Source organism: Thunnus albacares, chromosome 13 (assembly GCF_914725855.1).
Source record: "Thunnus albacares chromosome 13, fThuAlb1.1, whole genome shotgun sequence".
Classification (NCBI taxonomy): Eukaryota; Metazoa; Chordata; class Actinopteri; order Scombriformes; family Scombridae; genus Thunnus; species Thunnus albacares.
In genome coordinates, this window is record NC_058118.1 from 31,556,345 (window position 1) to 31,561,817 (window position 5,473).

General features: G+C 42.2%; 1 protein-coding gene across 2 annotated transcripts in view; it reads left to right on the forward strand.

The window, feature by feature from the left end:
• Positions 1–4,022: 4,022 nt before the first annotated feature.
• The window catches only part of LOC122995124 (alpha-1A adrenergic receptor-like), a 17,959-nt gene continuing 16,508 nt past the window's right edge, over positions 4,023–5,473 (forward strand). For both annotated transcript variants that reach the window (XM_044370148.1, XM_044370150.1), the window contains exon 1: positions 4,023–5,112. The gene's annotated coding sequence lies outside the window, so the exon portion shown is untranslated. The remainder of the gene's footprint in view (positions 5,113–5,473) is intronic.

A 5,473-nucleotide genomic window follows, 5' to 3' on the forward strand; every position in this document is an offset into this window, starting at 1 on the left:
CACACAAAATCCACCAACTAAACTTTATATACAGTACATATCGACTGCTCCCAGCTTCCTGATCAACCTCTGGTTCTGCGGTGAATCTGCTCGAGGCGTTTTGAAAGGCCGTCAGTAGGAACCAATGAGCTTTGAGCTGAGAGCCGCAGACAGAGTATTGAGAGACGGACTAAAACATCAGGTGTGTTTCCATCCACCTGCTTTTTTTTCAATTTGAAATTAGAATAAATCCTGAAATATCACAAAAAAAGTGTTTATACCTGGCTGACTGGTATCCATAACAACAGATTGTGTGGAGCGATGATGAGGAGACCGTAACCTTCCTCACATCAGTACATGAAACTAACAGAAACGTCATATTTCCATCACGTTTTCCATCGACGGAGCTCTTTTAATGACGTCATCGTCTCTTCTTCTGCAGCGGTTTAAATGGCAGCGATTGGAGAGTTAGCGCCACCTGCTGTTTATCTAATAGAGATAAAGCTAATGTTCACACAGCAGCAGTGGACGCAAAACAAGCATTTGCCTGAATTTCCTTTAAACAATATTCTGGAAATTCAGCTTGAATTTGTGCTTGACTCGGATGGAAAGCTGACTATTTTTAGTTTGGCTCTGCAGACGAGATGTAGAATCACACAGAAAAACACCAGACACATCTCTTTAGACAGATAAAAAACTCCAGATTTATCTTTCACACATATTGTTTACTGAGCAGCAGACAGAATGTTTTAAAGATCTCTCATAGATTTGTCAAGATGACCAGCTGTGTTTTCTAAAGTTAAGACGTTCGTTTATTCTAGAGGAAAACTTGATTCGCCTCAAATAAAGCAACGACTCCCCTCGAGGATCAAACTGGAGCGAAACTGTCTCCGCCCACCTGGGGATTTACGCTCTGATTGGCCGTCACTCTTTCCACTAAACAGCACATCAACAAGGTTATTGTTGCTCTGCTGCCAACGGCATGGTGCACATTTATAACTGATCTGAAAATAGATCACACACACACACACACACACACACACACACACACACACTCCCAGCAGGCTACTTTTATCACCTGAAACTGGGTGACCTTGGCTGGGAATGACTCAATACTGGCATCTTATATCACACACACACGTTATGTTTCCATCACTTCAGGGGACGTCACATTGACTTACCCTAACCATAACATAACCCTAAACTAACCTTAATATAACCCTAAACTAACCTTAACTTCAAACCAAGTCTTCACCCTAAAATTAAGGGGACTTTTGCTTTTTGTCCCCATAAGGAGGCGAGTCCCCACAACATCAGGAATATCTGGACACACACACACACACACACACACACACACACACATATCAGACCATGGTCACTTTTGGGGACATTACATAGACCTACATTCTTGTCCTAAAGACTCACCCTAACCATAACCACTGACCCAAAAATCAGTGTTTTACCAACTGGGGACATGACTTTGGACTGACTGTCCCCTGTTGGACAGGTTTCCCCCCCAATTAACTGGTCTTCAATCTGAAATTTGTCCCCAAAAGTAGCCTATGACAGACCACACACACACACACACACACACACACATGACCTCAACATTTAACTGAATAATTGAGTAACTTTAATTGACTTTACTGGGTGGGTTCGACTCAACCAGGGTTCATTTAAAGGGTATCGGTCAATCAATGCACTTTGAATCAGTTTAATGATTCTGTTTCACATTCATGCAGACTCCAAAGTTAATTTTTATTTCATTTTTGTCTAGTTTTCGTCATGTCAACAAATATTTTTCGTTGTGTCAGGTTGTATTGTGGTACGTAGTCGTAAATGTGGTGTTGAGATGTGTAAAGCAGTTTTTACTTCCTACATTCTGACCTTTACAGCTGTCGTTCCAACTTCTTTCAATGCTTTTACATATTATGAACATCCGATGAAGCCGATCACCGCCAGATAAATCTCTGTGTATTTCACAGTATACGGAGTTTTTAAATCTCATGTCAGCTGCGACATTCCCGCGCCCGTTAATCAGCTTTAAGGCTCAAATGCACTGAAAGCGATAATTGACGTGGCTCATTTGACGCTCCTGCAGGCATCAGATTTGAAACGCCAAACAACAGAAATTCAGAAGAGGAAAATCAAACCAAGTAAATCATCTGTTGAGTGTTTGATGGTTGTTTATTTCTGCTTTATAAAGTAACCACCGTGAAACAGTCAGAAAATAACGTTTTATTTCTCTCATTTAATGACTTTGTTCTCACTACCGCTGCTCCCTCTCCTCGCTCGACTGCCGCCGCACTGTCTCTCTCTCTCTCTCTGTCTCTCTTTTTCGCCTGCTTTGGCCGCTGAGTCCTCGTTTGACAAGGTTGGGAGTAAAAGCCATCAAGGCAGTTTAAAACAACAGGTGTATTTCAAAAATGCCGCGTCAAGACACTTTCAGTGCATTTCGGGCCTTCAAACTTCAACTGACACTTCCAACCCTTTCAGGTCTGAAGTCTTCACTTCGTCTTCACAAACAAAAACTAACAAACAAGCACATCTTCTCTTCTAACTCCAACAGTTATCACCGTTCTTACATAATTCAGATTGCTTTCACTGCGTACACTTTAATTGTTCATTTCTTTCAGGACTTCAACTCTGACTGACACAAATCAATTTATCACCAACGCTTCAACTGACATTTAATTTCCTTTCATCACTTGAACTTCAGCTAAATCTTCAACTGCACTCAGTTCTCGCACTTCAGCCGACACTTCAACTCACATCGTGTTTCAGTTTCTACACCTGAACGTCCACTAATAACCTTCGCTACGGTACAAGTTCAGGAGTATAAACTGAGAGACATTTCATCTCCTCTGAGCTCTTAAATTAACACTTAAACTTCATTCAGTACACTTCAGCAGACACTGTACTGCATTCAAGTATAATTTTGAGGTATTGGTACTTGGAGTGAAGAGGATTTTACTGTGATACTTTCACTACATGACACTGATAATACTTGTGTAGTGAAATCTGGTAATGTGGGACATCAGGTAAAATGGGACAAAATGAGGTTTTACATCTTGGGGCTCTTTAAATATTAGCAGCCAATCACCAAACATGTTATAGCATTGTTGCTACAAATGTCTTTTACATGAAACAATCATTTTTGATTGGTCTGAAAAAACTAGGATGGGCAAAGATTTTTTAAAAAATCACTGGTTGCAGATCTTTTAAGGCGGCCATGTTTGTTTCAGGTCAACGTTCTCTTTCTGGTAATACGAGCACTGCAGCTAAAACAATGACGGCATAACATCAAAAATGGTTGTACAATGTTTATTCTTATTAACTGTTTGACTTATAATCAGAATATTTTTACAATACACTTTACTTTTTATGGGAAGGGTTTTGAGTGGCTGTCCCATTTTACATGAATGAATTAGGTAAAACGGGACATTTTTCTGAAGTGAAACCTGCTTGTCTCTAGGCTACCAGGTGCCATAAAATCATGTGTTACTATGCGATTGCATGCCACTCTGTCATATTACTGGATATTTTTAGTATTTTTGTCACGTTGTCACAAGTCCATGTCAGCTACAACAGTCCAGAATTAGCCAAGCACACACATGCATGTGTCTGTGCAAACACACATACGTGCACACACAATTTGTGTTTGTACACTTGCACTTCTCTCCCTCTCTCTCTCGTGCTCTCTCTCTTTCTCTCTCACACACACACACACACACACATATCCTGGTGGGAGAGGGAAATATAGTTTGAAAGGGAATATTAACATTTTTAATATCCATTATAGACAATTATACACCCAGGAAACAGGGAACTTCTGGCAGAAAGGTTGGAGGAAAGTGTAATCAGTGGAGGGAAGAAAGACTGAAGGGTGTGATAAATGAATATAAAAAGATGCTGGAGACAGGACAGAGGCCAAAACTTAGATTTTTGGCAAGGGCATGGAATGTGCCAAAGTCAACATTACAGAGGCGAGTGAAGGGGAAAATAAGTGACACAGAATATGCAACCAGTAGGAAACCCTATCTACCTGAGGCAGCTGAAAAGAGCTGGCCAGCCTTGCTAAAACACTCTCACAAAGAGGCTTTCCTTTAACTAAAAAGGACATCCAGAAGCTGGCATTGATTACGCCAAAGCAAATGGAATACTGTGGTTTTCTGCGGTGAAGGGAACTGCTGGGCTCTGTTGGTTCCAAAATGTCATGAAGAGAAACCCTGACCTCAACATGAAGTAACCTGAAGCCGCAGCAGGGGCTGCAGCCATGAACTGTGAAGTTGTTGACAAGTGGTTGACGCAGTACAAGGCTCCTCTCCATGACCTACAAATCACAGATGTTCCCACACTCCTCTGGAATTACAATGAATCTGGGTTGCAAGACCAGTTCTGCTCCATGCGGGTGGCGAGTGAAGTTGGAAAACCTTGTGTTGAGATTACTGACGGGAGAGACAAAAACAGTCCTCGCCGCTTTCAACGCCATGGAAGTGTATAGCTCAACAATGGTAATCTGAAAGGGCAAACGTCCCGGTCTACGTTGTTGCCGAGATTCCGATGATGGCTGGGTTAACCTGGAGCTGTTCCTGGAGTGGGGCAAGATGTTCATAGAGCAGCTCCCAAAAGATGACGCCATGCCTCGCAGTCTCCGTCTTTATGGCAATACTATGGAATTTCTCCAGATGATGAAAAAGGCACAACATGCATGTAACGTGTCATCCGCCGCATCTGACAAGGTGCTCTTTAAGAGACATAACTGGTAGAGGGATGAAGAAGAAGGATGCAAGTGGACCAAGGGGGACAGCAGGACTAAAGCTGCCGAAATCTGACTTCTTCAAATTCTTCAGCAAGACATGGAACAAGATGAAACCACAGAAATGTTCCCCTGAATTAACATCTAATCCCTGATCGCAACAGAGCGAGAGAGATCTGCCACCCAAACCGTCTCCAGCAGATGGTCCTGATCAACAAACTGAGCGAGGCCCAACTTTCTGCACCGTGGACGTGGATGCTGACATGGAGATCAGCACAGTGCAGGAAGTTGTTCAGATGGTGACCACGTGCCAGTGCTTCAGCCTGGATAGCGTTGATCAGCCATCAGCCTCTGAGGTCATAAAGGCCAACATGGTAATGTCAGAGATCATGTCAATAATCATGTCATGTCTTTCGTCAAGAATATTATTTTTGTGAATTGTAGGCCTAATCAATCTTCTCTCATTTCCCTTGTGTTTGTTCTTATCATTAAGTCCACAAAGCCACTGATGTCATTCAAGGGTCTTATTCAAATACCAAAGAGACAGAGAGGGATCAGCGAGCAAGCTAAACCCCCCCACCGCCCCCACTAGCCTCTACCCCACCAGCCAAGAGCACATTAAGTACATACATTCAAAGAAAACCCTGAAAAATCCATTAAAAAAAATCAAGTTCACTGGAAAACAAACAAATGAGCATCCCTGCAAATCCTGCAAAACATGGTATGGAGACAAAA